Here is a 23145-nt window from a genome sequence, read left to right on the forward strand (position 1 = left end):
GGGCCTTTTGAGGGCTTAGCCAATAGAGTTTTTGTCATCATCTATAACTATAGATGTAAATCAAATCGACATGTTCATGGAGGAATCTTCTTTGTCAGTGGGCTTAATAGGGCAATATTCTTTCTCGAGAGAGAACAATTAGGTGAGGAGTGTTTGAATTTGTAATCCTAACCTTTTCTTTAATAAGGAGAACTTTGTGGAAACCATTCAATACCTTTCCACACTCTCGTCTTGATGGGGGATATTTCCACCTAATTTCTCAAGAGGATTGCCCAAGGCTAAGTGGATCTTGAAGCTTCTGTAGCCCTTTCACACTAAACTCAGTGACCCTATCAGCTAAGGAGAGGATACCCATCCCTCCATATCTCTTTGGAGAAGTAATTTGTTGCCAATAATTTAATGCCAAGTCTGCTAGGAGTCAAACTTCTAGAGAAAGTCTTTGGAAATCATTTCTACTTGGTCCCATGAAGCTTTGCCAAGGGAAAAACCATAACAAAAAGATTGTCTACGATTGAAGGACATGCTTGAGGATTACCATTTTACTCGAAAAGTATACAAGTAATTGAACTCATTATTCATTTTGTTAACTCATTTTTTGAAGAAGTTGGCTAAAGCGTTGCTTCATAGACATCCCTACGTCCAATTGGGCAGTCTAGGTGTCTAAAGACACTACTCAACCCAATGTCTTTAAGGTTAAATGAGTGAAGAATACTCGGATCTTCATTGTGAAAGAGCCTCATAACTTTAGTTTTGCCGTTGCTAAATTTAGAGCCAGACACATTAGTGGTTGATCATACAAGTCAAATAGAGCTTGAATACTACCTTGATCTTCTTGTATAATATTGTTATCATCAGTGAACATTTTCCCAGCAAAATAGGCACCATTAGGGAGGGGCCAATATTTAATGCATTTCAACGAAATCACCAAGTTGAGAGTCTGCATGAGAGGATTAGAGACCACTACAAATAGAAAAGGAGCCACTAGGCAACCTTGTCAAATAGATCTACACAAGAAAAAGCTATCCCATATATAACCATTAACATGCATTTCGGAAGAAGCTATGTTGAAGAGAATTCTAATCATCCTGCAAAAAATTGAGCCAAATTTTATCTTTGAAGAGTGAGTATAAAATCCCAGCTCACTTGATCATAAGCTTCATCCATGTCAAGGTAAATCATAACAAAATCTTTGTCCAAGGACAATGCATAGTCCAAAGAAAAGGTGAAGTTAAGAATGGCCTTGTGAATGTTTCTCTTATGGACAAACCCAAATTTCTTGCTGTGGATAATTCAATCAACACATGTTTGATTATTTCATGTAAAGCCTTTGCCAAAATTTTACAGGAAGTATTTCAACAATGTAATTGGTCACCAATCTCTGCAAGACCACCTTTTGGGGTTCTTGGGGATCAATTTGATACCCCCATTCATGAATTTAGAAGACAATTTCCATTTTTTGATGAAGTTGAGCAAATCACATACATCCTTTTTGTAGTAGTCCTAGAATGTTTGGAAAAACTCGATCGGGAAGCCATTGCTACTAGGGTATTTACCTTTTTTCATCTTGAACACAATGAACTTGATTTCCTCTTCCAAGAAATGGAGATCTAGATTAATGGATTTGTTAATAGCACAAATCAAAGGGGGAATTTGAGTAAGAAATTGGGCCACTCGATTATTAACCTTAGGGAGCTCAGCCACAAATGCTTGAGAAGTAGTCAATAAATACTTTAGTTATTTCCTTGTTTGTGTTGGGGGTAAAGGTGCATGTGCCTAGCCGCTCGTGTATTACTATACTGATAGTACCTGCACATGTATACACTATAGGTGGCGGGTGCCTATCACTGACATTTCATTCTTTATTCTTTTAGTGGCATTTGAATAAAGGGAAGACTGGTCACACATTGTGATTGTTGGAGCTCCCACATATTGTGTGTGTGTCTCTCTCTTGCTCTTGCTCCTTCCACTATAGCTCTTACTTCCGCTTGTGTGCTTCCACTCTCCGGGCTCACTCTCGGCAACTAGTATCATAGGAAACTATTTGAGGAGCTTCTTCATCCTTTGCTTCAGCCTAGATTCAAAGCTTCAACTCAAGGTTTCATGGCAACCATTGTTTCTTCTCTCGAGGTATGCATTGAGTCTTTCCTTCTTCCAACTTGTTCCAGCTTGCTCCACACTTGTTGAGGAGCTTCCCAAGGCTTAGCTGAGCCTTGTTGAGTGCCTATTGAGCTAAGGAGCAGCCATTTTATCCATTTTGAGTGGATATAGAGCATGTTGTAGAAGTCGTGGACAACTATGGTAGCTTGACAACACTGTCGTATTTTGGCCATAACTTTTGCATACGATATCATATTTAGGTGTTCTATAATCTCGGCACTCAAAGAGTTGATTCTATGCAATTTTCGGTTCTTTGTTTCACACAAAACAAAATTATTTTGGTTTGGACAACAAACAATAAATTCCATAATGCATCTTTGATGCTTTAGGGATGCTATTTTGGTGCCCCGATGGTATGGGTATGCTTTTGGGCTGATTTGAGCACACATTTGGCTCAAATTTCTTAGAGATTTCATTATTGTTATAGCAAGGTTGAATGCAATTTATATGGGAAAAGCATATGTCTCTTGTCACTTGATACTTTCGAGGCTTGGTATTAATGCTTGACTATTCGCTTGTTGACACTTAGGGATGCTTGACACATGTCTTAGAATGATTTTGGGCTTCAATTGAGCTCGCATTCACTTAGTTTTGATTGTCATATCCCTGCTATTCATAGTGAAAAGCAATCAGTTGTCTAATAAAGATTATGCTTCTTATGCTTTGAAGTTACTCGAGTACCACATATTGAATGTACCGGCACTTTGGTTGTTATGTATGCCTATGGATATGTTTATGACATTCTCTTAAGTTGAGATTGGAGCTTGGATGCTTTGACATTGGTTGCCATTCCTGTCCTTGGATGCTAATTAAACGTTACAATTAGAGTCTTGTAGACTACTTGGATTCAATGCTTCTGGATGTATGCTCTATGGATCTTGGATACTCGGATGCTTTGACATTGGTTGTCATTCCTGTCCTTGGATGCTACGGTTAGAGTATTGAAAAATACTTGGGTTCAATGCTTCTGGATGTATGCTCTATGGATCTTGGATACTCGGATGTTATTCACACGATGTTTTGAGCTTTGCTTGCTCATTTGACATTCAACTTTTTCTTTAGTGAAAGCTACTCGGTTTTATGTACTGAGCCACATTGGCACTTGGATGTACTAAAGAGCATTTGGTTTATGTAGTTAAGCTTGAGTTTATTACAGTGAGATAGTGGGACTCATTGTGACATATACATGCTCTCTTGATATTTATTGAATGTAGTTACCCTATCATGGGCTTATTTGATCTCTTGGCTTGGACCTAGTACTTATATCTATTGTTAGGATGTTGTCAGTGGTATTTATGTGCTTCTGGGTTATATATTGAGCTTTTTACTGGGTTATGCATCTAACAGTTCTCTTCATTTACCTTCGAGACCTACCCTATGCATGATGTCTATGCCTATTGCATGTATGGTTTCTAATACACTGCAGTCGTGACAGTCTTCAGTGTCAGTTGTTCTTGGCTTCTTCCTTCTTGGTTGCTTATAGTTGGTTGTTGGCATATTGCTATAATTTGCTATAGCAACTTGTCATTTCAATTCTATGCATTCTATTTGAGGGCAGTCACCTAGACTTGACAATGTTTTGCTTACAGTTTGTGGACAACTCATTACTTTGGCAGTATCTCTTGTCTCCCACTCCATTTAGTAGTGGTTTTGGGGCTGATTTGTAGGGTATTATAGCAGCCCATATGTTTGCAACAATGCTATATTCAATATTGAGAAATTGGATGGGACCAATTATAGCTATTGAAAGACCTCGATATGACATATTTTAGTGTAGAAATTGTAGGTTCGACCACTCAAAAATGGGGGTGCCAAACCTGAAAACATTGTAGCTAAGGATGAGATGAACTAGATGAGCTATGATGCAAGTCCATAATCATTTTATCACTCTTTAAGTAGGTTTACTACAATGTTGTAATTAGAAATCATACTGCATATGAGCTTTGGACATAGATTAAGAATCTTTATGACAAGGAGTCTTGCATCTCAAATGTATTGACTGAAATAGTTGATGGACCTTCGCATGAAGGAAGGGACTTCTATGTATGCACACTTGAATGAGTTTCACTCCATCATCAATCATTTAGCTTCGTAGGAGATTGAGCTCAAGAATACTTTGCATCTTTTATTTCTGTTTGGTACTCTACCTGAGTCGCGGGACACTTTCTGTATGGCTCTCTATGCTAAGGATGGGCTGAAATTGTAGGATGTTGAGAGTGTCCTCTTACAGAAGAGGTGAAAGAAAAGAACGTGGATGCCTCTTGTATGTCCCATGCATTGACTATGAGAGACCAGCAAGATGGAAATGGTCGTGGTAGAGACTCTAACAGGTCTCAATCTAGGACACGTGGATAGTCTCGCTGTAAGTCACGTAGCCATAAGTTCAGTCTTACTTGTCATTATTGTGTGAAAGCAAGTCATATTCAGTCATAGTGCCATAAAATGTGCGAAGGCAAGAACAAGGAAAAGGAAAAGGGTAAAGTGTAGGACAAGAATGATGATTGCAACATTGTGCATAGAAAGTCTAGTATCAAGATTGAGGAGATTAATGTGGTGCAACATGATGTATCTAATGATATTATCTTGGCAGCTTCTTCTTTGGATGCATCACAACTAAAACTAATCCTTTGTCAAGTTATACTAAGTGTTGGTTGATAGATTCAGGGGCTTCCTTTCATGTGACCCCTCATAGAGTGTGGTTTCACTCCTATCATAGTATGACGGGATTCGTCCATTTGGGTAATGACATGGCATTGGAGATAGTTGGCATTGGTGATGTCTAGCTACGTTTTGGTTCATGCAACATGTTCACTCTTTATGATGTACGCCATGTACCGGCTCTCATGAAGAGCCTTATCTTGTTGGCACCTCAGATGATGCAGGTAATGTTGTCTCTTTTGGTGATTCCTCATGGAAGCTTAGCCGTGGTAATCTTGTTATTGCATGTGTGGTGCTAAGTCTAGTACCCTCTATCATTTACTTGTATCTAGGTCAGTTGACCACGTTTTGGGTGTGACTGCAGTACCACATGTATCTCTTTGGCATCATCACTTTGGGCACATGTATTTGAAAGGAATAAAAATGCTTACTAGTTTGTAGTATCTTCCGTCCCTTGACTATAAGTGTTTTGAGTCTTGTAATAATTGTTTACATGGCAAGTAGACACGTAGTACGCATAAAAAGTTTGGCATGAAGTGCATGGGTGAGACTTTGTCTCTTGTTTATTCGAATGTATGTGGTTCCATGTCATATCAATCACTAGATGGTGTGAAGTACTTTGTCACATTTATTGATGATTACTCACATAAGGTCTAGGCTTTCCCTATCAAGCAAAAATCGGATGTCTTGTCTACCTTTCAGCATTGGCTTGCTCTTGTTGAGAACTAGTCTAGGTATAGGCTAAAATGCCCAAGGTTAGATAATGGGGGTAAGTATGTATCAAAATATTTTGAGCTGTTTTGCGATGAGTAGGGTATTAAACGTCACTTTACCGCCCCCTACACCCGTCCGCAGAATGGTATTGCCAAACGCATGAATAAGATGATTTAAGAGAGAGTCTATAGTATACTTAGCCAGGAAGGCTTACCACAATAATTTTGGACTGAGACAGTTACTATTTCCACTTAATTAACTGATCCCCTTGAGGCATTCTACCATATTTCCAAGGACAAGCGCAATAAGTTGGATCTTAAGTCTATGAAATGCATCTTTCTTGGTTATGGGGATGTAGATGAAATGGGCTATTGCCTATGGGATCCGTAGGCTCGCAAGCTTATTCGTAGCCATGATGTCATTTTCCATGAGACAAAGATGTATAAGCAGCCTGAGCAGGTGTTTGAGGTATGTAGGGTGATCTTTCAAGAGGAGCCTCCTACTCCCATATAGCAAGCTAGATAGCTTGCAGCAATTAATGCTTGAGTGGCCCAGGCCCCGCCTATTGTGCAATATCAGCTTGCTTTGAAACGCTCTACTAGATGTCTGCATGAGCAATTTACACCCTATGGATTATGTTATGGTGATAGATGTAGGTGAGCCTCTCTCTTATGATGAGGCCATGCACAAAGATGATAGTCACTAATAGAATAGGGCTATGTAGTTAGAGTTTGACTCCTTACAGACTAAACATACGTAGGATTTGGTTCCTTTGCCTAGTAGCAAGAAGGCACTTCCATGCAAGTGGGTAAACAAGCTAAGAAGTATCCATGGACGCCCGAAGCATGCTTATAAGGCTAGATTGATAGCTAAGGGTTTCAAGCAGGAATATAGTGTTGACTTCGATGAAGTCTTTTTTCTTGTGGTCAAAATGAAAACCCTATGATTGGTACTAGCATTGATTACTGAGCTAGATCTGGACCTTTATCAAATGGATCTAAAGACAACTATTTTAGATGGGAACTTGCATGATGAGATCTATATGCAACAACCTAAGGGCTTCGAAGAAAAAGGTAGGGAACACCTAGTGTGCAAGTTGAGAAAGAGCCTTTATGGCCTTAAGTAGGCACCTAGGGAATGGTACCACAAGTTTGATGCTTTTATTGATGGTTGTCTTATGATTTTGGTACTCTATGTGGACGATATGCTTATTGCTAGGAGAGCTCATGATGAGTTAGATGCCTTGAAAACTCAGCTCAAGAAGAGCTTTGAGATGAAGAACATGGGACCCCTTTCATATTGGTTGGATGTGCATCACACGTGATCACTCTAAGGGGATTCTTTATCTGTCACACATAAGAAACATATCTAGAAAGTCCTTGAGTGGTTTCATATGCAAGATGGTAAGCATATTGGCTATCCTTTACCTTCTCACATGAAGGTTAGTCATGCCAATTGTCCATAGTCTGATTGAGATGGCTAAGATTCCTTATGCATCTACCATGGGTGGTTTGATGTATGCCATGATAGCCACTCGTCCTAACATAGCATTTGCAGTGGGAGTTGTGGCAGGCTGTATGGCTACACCTTCCAGACAACATTGGGATACTGTCAAGGGTATCATGAGGTACATGAAGGGTACAAATGGGGTACACTGACTTTGATTATGCAGGACATATAGATAATAGAAAGTCCACCTCCTTTGGCTATGTCTTCACACTTACTGGAGGTGCTGTTTCTTGGATGTCTAGGGTGTAGAAATGCATGACCCTCTCTACTATCGAGGCCGAGTTTGTTGCAGCCACCACTGAGGCTTACAACAAGGAGGCTCTTTGGCTTAGACCACCTTGGTATTACTGATGTGGTCCCTACATTGTATTCATATTCTATGAGTGCTATCCGGTTAGCCAAGAATCCGATCTTCAATCATGTGAAGACGAAACAAATTGAGGTGTGTTATCACTTCATCAGATGAGGACAAGTCTAATGACCTTGTTAAGATCTCAACTAACCAAAATCCTATAGATCTTCTCATGAAAAATCTCTCAACAGAGTGTTTTTCCTTCCTTAGGAAGTTAATGGGTATTGGATGAGATGATGTATCCTCCTCATTCTATTGTACTTATGTACATTTGTACATTGTCACTTTTTTCTTGTTCTCTCCTCACACTAGGGATACGTTTGCCTTTAAGTGGGAGATTGTTGGAGGTAAAGACATCTGTGCCTACCCACCTATGTATTACTATACTAACAGTACCTGTACACCTATACACTGTAGGTGGTGGACACCCATTACTATCACTTCATTCTTTATTCTTTCATTGACATTTGAATAAAGAGAAGGTCGGTTATACATTGTGACTGTTGGAGTTCCCACATCTTTTATATATATATATATATATATATATCTCTCTCTCTCTCTCTCTCTCTCTTTTGCTTCTTCCACCATAGCTCTTGCTTTTGCTCATGTGTTTCCACTCCGGGCTTACTCCCTTTACTTTGAAGTATGTTTGACCCCATCCATGTTTGTCACCTGCACTATGTCTTGAAATATTTTATACATTAAAGAAAAACGTGGATGGATAGTGGTCCTCGATCTTGATCTATCTAACTCTAGGTTGAACTCTAGTACCCTCCATTTTCTCTTCTTATTGATTTTGTAGGCAATTGTTAGTTGTGGCAAGTTAGAAACAATAGCAATCAATCCATCTCCATAAAAAGAAAGTGTTCAACTTGAAAGGAGGGGGCTCAACTTGTTAAAGTATACAAGCTCGCACCATCTCTTCACTAAGGTGTGAACAATATTTTTGGGATAGAAAATGTCAAGTATGATATTATGATATAAAAGCATGTGCCTAAGCTCATACAATTAACCTATAAATGCACTTTTTGGTTGTACCAACACATGAGCATGAATAGCAGAAAAGTATCATTCAATCAAGGAGAAAATTTTGGTTACCACCTTTATAGGAAGCCAGAGTTGTCCTTCTATTGTGAATAAATAGCTCAATGCTATTATCAATCTTGTATTCTCTAGAGTTTATGAAGACTTGTAGATTGTACTAGTGCTTTACTCTCATCTCAACACATTTCACCATCATTATTTACCAAATTGTTGATTATGTCAAAAGTTCCTATGTATCTGTGAATGTGCTTTCGTATTTGGAAAAGCACTTTTGTCTCAATGTAAAAGCACTTTTTATTTGTGGAAAAATTACTTTTTCGTAGTACTGTTATCACTATTTTTTCTTATTGATTGAACCTCATCTCTTCTCCTATTCCTCATCCCCCTTTTTCACATAGCTTTTCTAGTAGAGTCATACAAAACACCATACAAAGCCCAAATAGAAAAATGGTTAGATAGAGAGCAATCCTTGAATACACTAAAGGAGAAGGATGGATGAACAAGGTCACATTGACAATTGTGAAAATTGAATAGAAGGTTGAAGCATGAATGGAAGCAAGAAAGAAAGCAAGAGCTATAAAGGTTCAAGCAAGAAGAATAGAGACTAGTGTGTGGAAACTCCAATAGTCACAATGTGTGACATGCCTTCCCTTATTCTATTTATCACTAAAAGAATAAAGAATAAAGTGGCAGTGATGGGTGCCCGTCACCTTAGTGTGTAGGTGTGCAGGTCTATATACAATAAATGTAGGCGGCTAGACACATGTAGCCTTTAATCCCTAACAACTTCCTACTTAAAGGAAAATGTACCTTAGTGAGGAGTAAAAGAAAGGAGAAAGGTACAAAATGTACATAGAGTAGAATGGGATGAGGAAAGACATAATCTCATCCTATGCCCATCAACCTCCTAAGGAAGGCATATCGTTCCACTCGGAGACTTTTAGTGAGGGGATCTACAAGATTCATATCCATAGGGATCTTGATAAATTCAATGGACTTGTCCTCTACCACCTCCCTAATAAAGTGATAGCACACCTCATTGTACTTTATCTTCACATGGAAGACTGGTTTATAGGCCAATTGAATGGCACTCATTGAATCCAAATGCAATATATGAGTCATAGCCATACCAAGATTTATAACCAAATGGCCTAACCATAGGGCCTCCTTCTAAGCCTCAGTGGTAGCTACAATGTACTTAGTCTTAGTGGTAGATAAGGCCACACAGTTTTGCACCCTAGACATACAAGAAATAGCACTTCTAGCATAGGTAAAGATATAGCCAAAGGTGGGGACTTTCTACTATCTGAATGTCTCACATAATCTGTATCAATATAACCCACATATCTTGTATCTTGGCTACCATAGCAAATGCACATATCTCTTGTGACTTTTAGGTGTCTCATGATACCCTTCATGATGTCCCAATGTTTCCTAGTAGATGTAGCCATATAACATGCCACAAATTCCACTCCAAATGCTGTGTCAAGATGAGTGGCTATCATGTCATACATAAAACTGCCCACTATAGATGCATACCTAACCTTGGCCATCTAGGCCCTCTCATTATCTGACTATGAGAGCAATCGGCTTGATTAACTTCCACATGAGAAGGTAAAGGATAGCCAATAGGCCTACCATCCTACATATGAAATTGCTCAAGTACTTAGTATATGTACTCCTTTTGGGACAAGTAAAGAAGTCCCTTAAAGTGATGGTGCGTAATGTACATACCAAGTAAATGTGAGGCATATCCCATGCCCTTCATCTCAAAGCTCTTCTTGAGCTGAATCTTTAAGGTATCCAACTCAGCATGAGCATTCTGATATCGTGATGCTGCGCGTTCACCACTGCAAACCTGAGGGTGGAATTTTTCACTAGGAATTTGAACTCATTAGTCAGCGTCATTAGGATTTTGTTTTTCATTGTGTGTGTCTTTTCGTTTGCCCTTTAGCTTGAACTGTCAGTTTAAAAATTTGATTGCTTGGTTTCATCCTAAATTTTTTGTATTCGCTGAGTAGTACTCAAGCGGCGCAAATATCTCGTGTGTATGTCTGTGTGTGTGGTAGCTCATATTAGTGCTTGTTTGTTCTATTGTTGAGGATCTAGTCTGAAGTTGGTCACATTGATAGTCATATTTTGGATAAGGATAAAGAAGGTGGATTAGAAAGTGTTAATTTATTACCCATTATGATTAGGCTACTCAGTGTATTGCCGGAGGATTCCACTTCGAAGAAGGGATGAAAATGCGTATCTTGCCGAGGATGTTTGAGAGGGAAGCTTATCTCAATTGGAATTTTGGGAGTAAACAAAGGTTAGAGAAGGCTGTTATTAGATGGGAAAAAGGAAGCGCTGATGGATAGTGGGGGAGTTAAAGGTAGCCTTATGTTAAGGCTAATTTTGGGGCAACATGATGTGCTTTTTGGGAGGACAGAAGTTGACAAGAAGATCGTGATGCAAAAAAAAGCCAATTGGAGAGAGTAGCCGTGGAACACTTGATGTGTGGTTGAGGGAGGAGATGATTAGCTTTTGGGGCACTACAGGGTGGAGGAAGAGGCATTAGTTCTTGTGATTATTTGGAAATATGCAGAAGTAAGGAAGGAAGTGTATGGTGATGTCTCACTAGCAAGGAAACCAAAGCTTATGCCAGATTCTCTAGTATAGCCAAATCTGGATCCAAAGTATCGAAAAACATATCAATGATAGCATGTAGATCTATTGCTTCTGTCTTCCTCCATGTACGTGATTCTGAGTTTATCTAGAAGAAAAAGTTGGCAGTGTAGATCCCAGTGCCGAATTAGCAAAGAGACATGAATTCTGTAACATTTGTAACGGTGATGACACTATGGAATGAGCTATAATCGGGATCAAGTCGGGGCCAGATGAAAAACTCAAGTGGCGAGATGACACACCAATCTCGTTGGACTTTGAGGTGCCAAATTGGACACCAAAGGAGGTCTCGAAGCTGTAGGAGCAGTTAATGTGCTAGTATGAGTGCGAAGCCTGCAAAGAGAATTGCAGTTTAAGGCACCCTCAATTTGGAGGGCCAACTGTGAGAATAGAGCCATTCTGTTTGAATTGACCATGGAAATTTCGAAGAAAGAATAGTCACAATGTTCTTCTGACAGGCAACTGAAGTCTACCTGGCGCAGAATGCAAAAAGGAGTACTCAGAGGCGAACAATCAATGTTGATCTTGGATGAGAAAGTCAGGTGGCTATAGATTGTGCAGATTGATTGATGGGGAAACTATTGCCATGGCGATGCTGAACTACCCATATTAAGCATTGTTTGAAGCAAAATTGAATGACCTGATTCAGATCATGAAGATATTAGAGCTATTGGGAGTTGTATTGATGAAACAATGATATAATCGGGTTGCTCTAGAGAAGATTTCGATTGAGTGGATGCTGTTTCTACAGGAAAGAAGCTACAATGATGATGTTATGTATTGGATCAACTGAGTACTTTGTTTTTAACAACATGAAGTCAATACTTGCTTAGAATATGTAGAGAATGCAGGAACTAATCAGGCTATGTATGCAAAGTTTACATGAAGACAAACCTATTGTTGGAGGTATATTTCAAGAAGCATTTGCTGATGCAACTGAGTTCTAGACATGGTAACTTAACAGGCTTTGGGCTGGAACTCTTGTGCTGATATTGAGAGAGCTTCTTCTATCATCGAAGAGAACTTTGGGACTTTTCATGTATTGCTACAATATGGAATTAAGGTTGCAAAGAGGTATGTATATGCTTTGATTTGATTGGGCTTTGGATTTTACTTGGAATAAAACTGTAATATACTAGACATTTGTCATCAAATCTGTTGTCTTGAATCGATCTTGATCTTACTTCTATCTCACATAGCATCCCTGCAATGAGTGACTTTCACACGTATTTCGTGTGACATTTGGTGAACCCGACGTGAAAGTGTCACTTCTGTTCTCATCATTGAGATGGGAGACCCTTTGAACAATCCACCTTCATCATCGACTCTTTCTTCCTTTTCGAACCGATGAGATGAAGAATTTGTTACAAACTCTTTCTTCAGCCATTATCAAGCAAAATCAATAGATGCAATTATCTATGCACCAGCAGCACCAATTGCATTAGCAGTAGTTGGATCAAGAATGTTTCATCAAGAAAAGGAGCATATGCTTGGTGTGACCAGGGCGATCAAGGTTGTGGTTAGTGAGTGAAAATTAGTTGATGGCGAGAATGTTTCAGCCTACATTAAGGCCTTTGAAAGCTAGATATGATTCTTTGAGTTCCGACCAACTGGGGCAACTATTTCTTACGGCTTATCACGCCTCCTTTTTGGGTTAGAGTGATAGATATGTTTGTACATGACTCTAACTGGGATACTTTCAAGAAAGCGCTCAAAGATGAATATTTTCTGGAGGATTACGGTATTACTACGCGAAAGACATTCAAAGAGTGGGTTTATCAGCCCAACAAAGGACTTGTTGCCTTTGAATTGTTATGGAAGTTTGAAGAGTGATACAACTAGTTGGATGCACTAGAGCAAAGAGCTTTGAACTCAGAGAAAGTGGAGTTATTCTTATAGAGGAGGCTGATCCTGCACTTCAGGATGAGTTGGGAGAGCTACTAGAGGATCGTACGCAACCTATGGGATTGAAGACGGATTGGCAAGACGCTGTTGATGTGGTTTCTACACTAACACAGAGACGGAGATGGAAGGCTTTCTTGCAAAACGGGATGTAGTCACCACTAGCGATGTCTTCTCCTACCACGACTTCTCCTACTTCTCCTATTGCACCATCCACTACTTCTATTTCTCAACATGTGTCTATGCCTACGCCTATTCCTATTGTAATTGTCAGACCAACTACAAAATTGACTATTGAAGATATGGTGGAGGAGATATCAAAGAGCTTAAAAGACCTACAAATCAAGATGACAAGAATGGAGCAACAACCGCTTAGTCCAGCTCTGGTTTTAGCCCCAACTTCTTTTACTCTTGAAAATTCTTCTAGGAGTGATCATGTCCGTCTTTGCATGTGGTGTGATAGTCTAGATCATGAGTAGAAGGACTATCAAGATTTTGAAGAGGTGAGAAGGCTGAAGTTGGTAGTTTGGAAAGACAAGATGATATGTTTTGGAGATATAGAGTAGCTGATCAAACCAAATTTCGGTAAAGGTGGTATGAAGAAATTGTTAGAGGAGTCTCTCTTGCACTCTTCTTATGTGATGCGAGAGGTGGCAAGAGAAGCTACTGCCTATGGCCTTTAGTTAGAGTAGTTGTTGCCGAAGGACAAATATTCTTTATGGTCTTATGCACTGCATGCACAGAATAAGGTGAAAGCTTCAACATTCAAACTTTCAGCCATAGGTGATGAGATCAGGAAGGGATTGGATGGGATGATCGAGTTGATGTCTTTTCTATCCATATCTATATGGCAAAATCTCAGGGATTCAAAGTGCTTGTTGAGGAGAAGAGGAAAAGAGATGATGATCAGCCCTGAAGGTTCGAAAAGGGTGACTAGGAGGAGTGATCCAGTTTCTTAGCCTTCTTCTTCAGGACCAGAGCAGAGTATGGTTGATATTCAGAAGCCAAAAGTACAAGAAGATCAGAAAGCCCCAAAGACAAAGGATTCGAAGCCAAAAAAGAAACATGGATTCAAGCTACTTTCTGACATTGAGACGATTACAGACTTGAAGAAGGTGCTTGAGGATCGGATTCTTAACAGAAAAATTGAATTCACTCTTGGTGAAGTCTTGGGAATTGCCAAAAGAGAATTTCATGGTATTATCATTGACATCATTAAAAGAAAACATCAAATTATTGAAGAGGTGACACATGATATGATCCATTGAGAGGCTTTAGCAGTTGCTGAGGCTATTATCTTTGGCTTGCAGATTGAGGAGATTGATTCTGATGAGGAGATAATTGAGGAGTCTACAGATGGAGCTTTATGTATGCAGTCTGAGAAGACTCTTTAGCCTTTACTTCAGCGCGTACAGTATGTGGAGAATGATGACACACCTAGATTGGTGTCTTGTAGCCATTTTTCTCACAGTCACTGGGCTTGTGCGACTATGGAGACGATAGTCAAGCTTGGTGAGGCGAAGACCCCTTGTGTTGATCTTTTGGATCATGGCTCTGAGATTAATATCATAGTACATGAATTGTATGGTATCGGTAGATGGCCAGTTGATGTGGATCATGGTTGGTGCATTTCTATTGGAGATTTGTATGTTGCTTGTCCGAACTTGAAGATTTCTATTGGAGATGTGGATAAGACTTATCATTTATTTGTGCAGAAATCTTGTTCCTATCCTATTAGTTTGGGGTAGCCATTCATTGCTGAGTCTTGGATGGAGACTAAGGTTCTGGACGATGGGTCTGCCTATGCACAGATCCAAAGCAAGGATGGAAAGAGTGTTGTCCAGTTCATGAAAGTTTGTGTCAACCATCAACAGAATAAGGATTCTTTGAGGGATTCTCCTCTTCTAGTACAGCACGAGAGCTGTATTTTTGTTAGGTACCACTGTCTTGTGAGATGATACTAGTACGAGATAGGGAAAGCTCTCACCTCCTAGCAGCGATGGCAGTTTTTCCTCAGGAGTTATGGTGTGTCTCTGCTACTGTTGGTGAAATTACTTTGTGTTTTCAGCGTATTACGGACATGCCTAGAGCTACCAGACATTACTTGAAGAGAAAAGAAAAATAATTGAAGCTTGTAGGTCTTTTACAGGATAAAGACAAGGTAGACAGTCTCTATGACGAGTTGTCATCCTTGGATACTATGGAGGATCTTTTAGCATTGTTGAAACTGAAAATCAAGAGCTATCATATGTCTAAAAGGTCCATTCTCTGGTGATGTATTGCAAATTTTTTGATTTCATGATGCAAGAAAATTTGGGTGTTGAATTCTCAGTAAAAAGTGTTCTTTGTTGAAATATCTCAACAAAAAGATTTACAGGGTGTTGATTTACAGTAGCAAATAGGATTTACAATTGAAGTAAGTTGTGAGCCTCATTGTTGGGCTATTCACATGCAGTTTGAAAAAGATATGGATGATTTTTGTCAATCAAAAGAGTTGGGTGTTGTTTATACACATCAAAATTTATGTTTACTAGGGTATTTACAGCAAGGGATGAAATTTGTAGGTTGTATTAAAGAAGCAGAGTACAAACAAAATATAAGATAGTTGACAAAAAGGTCATACCAATTGTAGGAGCATTATCTTTGGATAGTGATGAGATGATTAAGAGAGCAGCTATACAGTCTCCTTTACAAGATCCTGCAAGTATTGAACATAGGTTTTCAGCCAAGACACTGAAAGAGATGAAGATTGGGACTGAATATTTTTTACTTCCAGCAGAGGTGAAATGTTTTGAGGAGATGTTGAGAAGACATGGGAGAGCCTTCACTTTTTTTCCCAAATGAGATAGGTTGCATTGATCTTAGGGTTGTGATCCCTATGGTTATTTTTATCATTCTGCATGTCCCTTGGAATCTATGGCCTATTCTTGTGCCTTGGGCTCACTTGCCCAAATTGGTGGAGCTTTTGAATGAGTGGATGAGGATGGGGATTCTAGAACCATATTTAGCTTTGTAGTCTAATAGATGGTTCACAATTCCCAAGAAGAATGGGACACTCAAATTCATATAAGACTTACAGCTGATGAATATGGTCACTATACGAAATGTTGGTGCAAGACCTATTGTGCATGAGTTTGCAGAGGCTTTTGCTAGATGTGCTATCTATTCACTTGGTGATCTTTATTCCGGCTATGACCAGTTCCAGCTTGCCCTTGAGAGTAGAGATTTAGCCACGATGAAGACACCTTTAGGCCTTTTCCGGATGTGTACGCTTTCGCAGGGAGCTACTGATTCGGTTGCCCATATGATGAATGGGATGAACAAGGTCTTATGGGATTTTATTCTAGAGCTTACCATGCCTTTCATTGATGATATTTCTATCAAACAAGGGATGTTTGGAGAAAGAGAAGGATGAGACTTTAGATGATCATGGATGTAGGTACTTTGTGGCCGTGCATATCAAAGATGTTGAGAGGATTCTTTGTAGGCTAGAGGAAGTGAATTTGACCTTGTTGGGGTTGAAGTCTATTTTTGGTGCTAGAGAGGTTTTGATTATTGGACATATGTGTGGTTATTATGGCAGGAGGCCTTCCCCTGCTGCGAAGGTTGATGCCATAGAGAAGATTGCGAAAACTTGCTCCTCATAGGTTTCTTGGAGCTTGTCTATTTTATCTTATTTGGATTCCTCATTTTGCTCATATTCTAGATGATCTCTACCAGCTTTTGAGGAAAGGACAACATTTTTCTTGGGACATGAGATACACTAGAGCTATGCAGAAGCTAAAGAGAATTTTGAGAGCTACTCCGAATCTTTGGAAAGAAGATTATGAGTGTGGGAGACCTACTGTACTCACTATTAATTCTAGTCCTATCAGCATTGGATAGGTTGTTGGCCAGGATGATGCAGATGGGAATAGGTATGCCATTCGGTTTGGGGCAAAAGTCCTAAATGAGCGACAGCATAGGTATCCACAGATTAAGAGGGAGCTCTTGGGAGTTGTCACGACTCTCAAGAATGATAAAGAGTAGTTCATTGGTGCTGTTGTGGTGGTCGAGACTGATTGCTTGCCTCTTCTAGGTATGATCACGAGCTGTTCTACTCCAAACATTGCCATGCTTAGTCCATGTATCCTAAGTTCAGGCACATAGCTGGTAAAGACAACTTAGTAGCCGATATGCTTTCACGAGTGAGGTATGATGATATGGATTCTTCTTGCATTGATGATGTTGATGATGGGGCTGATCTTTCAGCAATGCATGCTGATTATACTTGTCATGTATCTGCTTTGGAGAGCTTTGATGAGTCTTTGTATATAGGAGAGTATTTGCAAATTGACCATTATTTGAGTACCATCTCTAGATAGGATGGATGGACTGATGCAGACTTCAAGAAGATTAGGAGGAAAGCTTATGGTTTCTTCTTGCAGAGTGGGCTACTTTGGAAGCATCCACGGAAGCAAGAAGAACAACCATTGAGAGTTGTATGTGACAGAGCTTCACAGGTGTGAATCATGAGAGAGTTTCATGAAAGTCTTTGGGCAGGACATAGAGCTATTTGGGCAACCTATGAGAAGATTAGAGAGCGCTACTGGTGGAGAGGCATGTACATTGATATCTCACAGTTTGTTGAGACATGCATTGATTGTCAGTTGTTTTCTTCAGTGAGGCATAGAGACGAGCTTCACCCTACTTAACATCTATGTATTCACTACAACTGGGTTCTTGATTTGATTACTATGCTTGTTGGATTGTGGCTGATGCATTAAATTGTTCTGGAACGAGAGGATCTCATGAATCAAGTGGAAGGAAGAGCATTAAGAATGAAGACTACTTCAGTGGTTTGTAAGTTTCTATTGGATGACATTATTTGTAGGTATGGATGCATTGGGAAAATTATAGCAGATAGAGGCAAGTTGGATGTTGAGGAGGCTAGGGAGTTTTTCTCTTGCCTTGGCATTAAACTTTCTTTGACTTCAACATATAATCCAAAAGGCAATGGGAAGAGCGAGAGAGGCCATCTGCCGATTGTGAAAGCCTTGGCCAAAGTAGAGGCTAGGGAGTTGTTCTCTCACCTTGGCAATAAACTTTCTTTGACTTTAGCATATAGTCTAGAAGGAAACGGGAAGAGCGAGAGAGGCCATCCGCCAATTATTGTGAAAGCCTTGGCCAAAGCATACAGAGGATGGGTCAGGGAGTGGCCTAGACTGTTGCCTTATGTCTTATGGACAGATCGCACTACCCACAGTGTGACCACATGTTATATGCCAGCTGAGTTGATGTATATACAGAAATCAATCATGCCTACAGAGACTTGCACACTCACTTGCAATGGTTTACCATGGCAGCAAGATGAGATGACTAGAGAGGATCTTTTGGCTCTTCGTATTCGTCAGTTTGCTGGAGAGGAGATCTAAGGATATTGAGAGAGCTATCCAGAAGCTCAGCAAGGCCAAAATTTGCGACAAATACTGATTTGATAGCTGACATAGATTGAGACCTAGAGAGTTTGAGGAGGGAGATTGGGTGTTGCTCTATGACAACAGTCTAGACAACTAGCATAGTGCTATCACAATGTTTCAAGAAGATGGTTTGGGCCTTATTTGGTGTAGCATGTCCATGACAATGCTACGTATTCCTTAGTAGAGCTTGATAGTACAACCTTGTGGATTCCGATTGTAGGAAATAAAATCAAATTGTTCAAGAGGAGAGATGATGTAGCCTATGTAGTTGAGGAGTTGGATGATGAGTTTTATGATAGACTTGAGGCAGGAGATGATGTGGATCTAGTCCGAAGTTGGTCACATTTATCATCATATTTCGGGTAAGGATAAAGAAGGTGGATTAGAAAGAATTAATTTATTACCCATTATGATTAGGCTACTCGGTGTATTGCCGAAGGATTCCACTTTGAAGATGGGACAAAAATGCGTATCTTGTCGAGGATGTTTGAGAGGGAAGCTTATCTCAATTGGAATTTTGGGAGTAAACGAAGGTTAGAGGAGGCTATTATTAGATGGGAAAAAGGAAGAATTGATGGATAGTGGGGGAGTTAAAGGTAGCCTTATGTTAAGGCTAATTTTGGGGTAGATGACATGCTTTTTGGGAGGACAGAAGTTGACAAGAAGATCGTGATGCAAAAAAAAGCCAATTGGAGAGAATAGTCATGGGGAATGCTTGATGTGTGGTTAAGGGGGGAGATGATTAACTTTTGGGGCACTACAAGGTGGAGGAAGAGGCATTAAATCTTGTGATTGTTTGGTAATATGCAGAAGTAAGGAAGGAAGTGCATAGTGATGTCTCACCAGCAAAGAAACCAAAGCTTATGCCGGATTCTCTAGTATAGCCAAATCTGGATCCAAAGTATCGAAAAACATATCAATGATAGCTTGTAGATATATTGCTTTTGTCTTCCTCCACGTACATGATTCCAGGTTTATCTAGAAGAAAAAGTTGGCAATGTAGATCCCAGTGCCAAATCAGCAGTGAGAAATGAATTCTGCAGCATTTGTAATGGTGATGATGCTATGGAGATAGCGTGTTAGGGTGAAATTGGGATCGGGTCCACATGAAAACCTTGGGTGGTGAGATGACACGTCAATCTTGTTGGAATTTGGGGCACCAAATTGGACATGAAAGGAGGTCTCGGCAGCCTGTAGGAGTATTTAATGTGCTAGTATGAGTGCGAAGCCGGCTGGCTTGGATGTGAAGCCTGCAAAGAGAATTGCAGTTTGTGGCACCCTCAATTTGGAGGACCAAATGTGAGAATAGAGCCATTCTGTTTGAACTGACCATGGAAATCACAAAGAAAGAGTAGTCATGATGTTTTCTGACTGGCAATTGAAGTCTACCTAGCGTAGAATGTGGAAAGGAGTACTCAGAGGTGAACAATCAACATTGATCTTGGATGAGAAAGTCAGGTGGCTATAGATTGTGCAAATTGATTGGTGGGGAAACTAATGCCATGGTGATGTTGAACTTCCTATATTAAGCATTATTTGAAGCAAAATTGAATGACCTGATTTAGATCATGAAGACCTCAGAGTTGTCGGGAATCGTATTCCTGAAACAATGATATAATTGGGGGTTGCTGTAGAGAAGAATTCGATTGAGAGGATGTTGTTTCAGGAAAGAAGCTACAACAATGATGTTCTGTATTGGATCAACTGAGTGCTTTGTTTTTAGCACAACCATGAAGTCAATACTTGCTCAGAATATGTAGAGAATGTAGGAATTAATCATGCTATGTATGCAAAGTTGACATGAAGACAAACCTACTATTGGAGGTATATTTCATGAAGCATTTTCTGCTGCTATTGGGTTCTAGACATGGTAACTTAACATGCCTCGTGGGCTAGAGCTCCTATCTTGACATAAAGATAGCTTCTTCTATCATCAAAGAGAACTTTGGGACTTTCCATGTATTGCTACGTCATGGAATTAGGGTTGCAAAGAGTATGTATATGCTTTGATTTGATTGGGCTTTGGATTTGTACTTGGAATAGAACTGCAATATACTAGACCTTTGTCATCAAATCTGTTGTCTTGAATTGATTTTGATCTTGCTTCCATCTCACATAGTGTCCGTGCGACAAACAACTTTTGCGAACTCTTGCACGTATTTCGTGTGACACCGAGTTATAAGCATATCATTAACATAAAGCACCAAGATAATAAGGCGACTATGAAGGGCCTTCTTTGTATATAAACAAGGATCCATATGACTGTGGGAATAACCTTGCAAATGCATGAAAGAATCAACCTTATGATACCACTCCCTAGGTGCCTACTTAAGCCCATACATACTCTTCTTCAATTTACACACTAGGTGTTTATTGCCTCTTTTCAAAAACCCCTTAGGTTGTTGCATGTAAATGTCCTTATGCAGGTCCCCATGTAAGAAAGCTGTCTTAACATCCATTCGAGAAAGATCCATTTCCAATTGAGAAACCAAGGACAAGACCAAGCATAGAGTAGTCATCTTGAGACTACATGACAAAAGAATTTATTGAAGTCAACACCTTGCTCCTACTAAAATCCTTTACAATTAATCTAGCCTTATATGTTGGTTTAGGGTGACTAGAGGCACTCTTTAACTTGTACACTCATGTGCATGGAAATTCATGCTTTCCATTGGGCAAGGAAACTAAGTCTCATGTACAATTCTTTTGCAAGAAATCAAATTCAAACTACATAGCCTTCTCCCAAGAATGAGAATCACCTTTATGCATAGCCTCCTTATAGTAGATAAGTGGCTTAGCATATTCTGTTACCATGACATAATCCATAGAGAGCTCATAGCGATCAAGAGGACGTGAAGCTCTAGCAAAGTGCTTCAAAGATGGATGTGGGGCTTGTACGGAATGTCCTCACTATCTAACAACATGATCCTACACAATGGGCAGATCATGGGCTACTACATCATCAAGAACTGCAACAATTGTCTCATTGGGGCTAGCTCTATAGTAATAAGAGGCTCCTTTTGAAAGATTACTATGTGTACCTCAATCATGTGCTTTGGTCTCATATGTATCTTATCCTCATGGAAGATAACATCATGGCTACGGATAACCTTCTGAGCATGTGGATCCCAAAAAAGATAGCCCATCTCACTTGCATCTCCATATCCAAGAAAGATACATTTGACAAACTTTAGATCCAACTTATTGCACTTGCTTTGGGAACATGTCAAAAAGCCTCACATCCAGAACTTACAAGTGTAAAATATTACACGGCGCAGCGAACAGAATCTGAGAAAGAGATAGAGAGTACACAACAGATAAGAGGAGAATCAGTAAATTCTTTAACTCCAAACAACTGATACAAAGATGGATCTGTCCACCCGTGCGCTTCCACTGTGTGAAGCTTAGATGGCGATCTAGATAGAAGATAGGTGAAGAGCTTAAGGCTAGCTGGAACAACAACTCTGACTGGGTGAAAGATGAGTGATCGATGGCTGTGAAGGGGTTTAGCTTTTATAGCCTGCGAAGGCCGTGAGGTTGGCCTGACCGACCTACCATATAAGCCTCCACTAGTCGGCCATGGAATATTCCAGGGAATATTCCCTTAACCCAAAGATTAGACCCACAACGATCACCTTTTTGCCATTTGGTCACATAGACCTCATCTGATATACAAGTCAGGACTCAACCAATGTCCGGGCTCACATTTGGCTTCTTCTCATAATGGGGGCCTTACAACTTTGAGCACCATGGATCATTGGTAGCACCTAACGAGAGTGGAGCATTGATCATATCTAACACCCCCCCTCAATGTCCACCCATAGGTGAACTATCTCCTCGGCCCAATGCCGAGTCTCTGAAGATGAACTTGAAGCAGATCCTTCGTAAGTGCTTTGGTGAAGATATCTACTCCATTCTCCTCTGTTGGACAGTAGACCAGTTCCACTATCCCATCCTCCATCAAATCACGCACATAGTGATATTGGATCTCTATATGTTTGGTGCGTGCATGAAACACTGGATTTTTGGCAATGGCGATGCAACTCTGATTGTCACATCTCAGCACAATTGGTTCTTCATCCTGCACTCCCATATGCCATAGAATCCTTCTCAACCATACTGCTTCACATGCAGCAAAACAAGCTTCCTTGTACTCTGCTTCGGTAAAAGACAATGCCACTGTTGGCTGCTTCTTACTAATCCAAGAGAAAATTCCTAAACCCAAAGAGAAACAATAACCAGAAACTGACTTCCTGGAATCACTGTCTCCTGCCCAATCTGAGTCACAGTTCCCCACAAGAGAAATTCCGAAACTGTATGTGATACCATAGTCAAGAGTTTTCTTCAAGTATCTGAGCACCTGCATCCCAGCCTTCCAATGACTCTCATGAGGTTTGTTTGAGAACCTACTCAAAACACCAACAGCAAAACTGATATCTGGTCTGGTGTTACACAAGTAGATCAGACTGCCGACCAACCTCCTATACCTCCCAATGTCTGCTAGTGCTGATGTATCCTCGACGGATAACTTTGCATTCACCTCCATAGGTGTAGCTATCTCCTTGCACTCGGTCATGCCAAATGCCTTCAAGATCTCCCATGCATACTTCTTCTGAGAGGAGATGAAGATCTTTCCTGGCTCTTGCCAGACTTCAATCCCCAAACAATAGTGCAGCAAGC

The sequence above is a fragment of the Lygodium microphyllum genome, chromosome 5 (assembly GCF_053477565.2).
Source record: "Lygodium microphyllum isolate KBCC chromosome 5, Lygodium_microphyllum_v1.1.10, whole genome shotgun sequence".
NCBI lineage: Eukaryota > Viridiplantae > Streptophyta > Polypodiopsida > Schizaeales > Lygodiaceae > Lygodium > Lygodium microphyllum.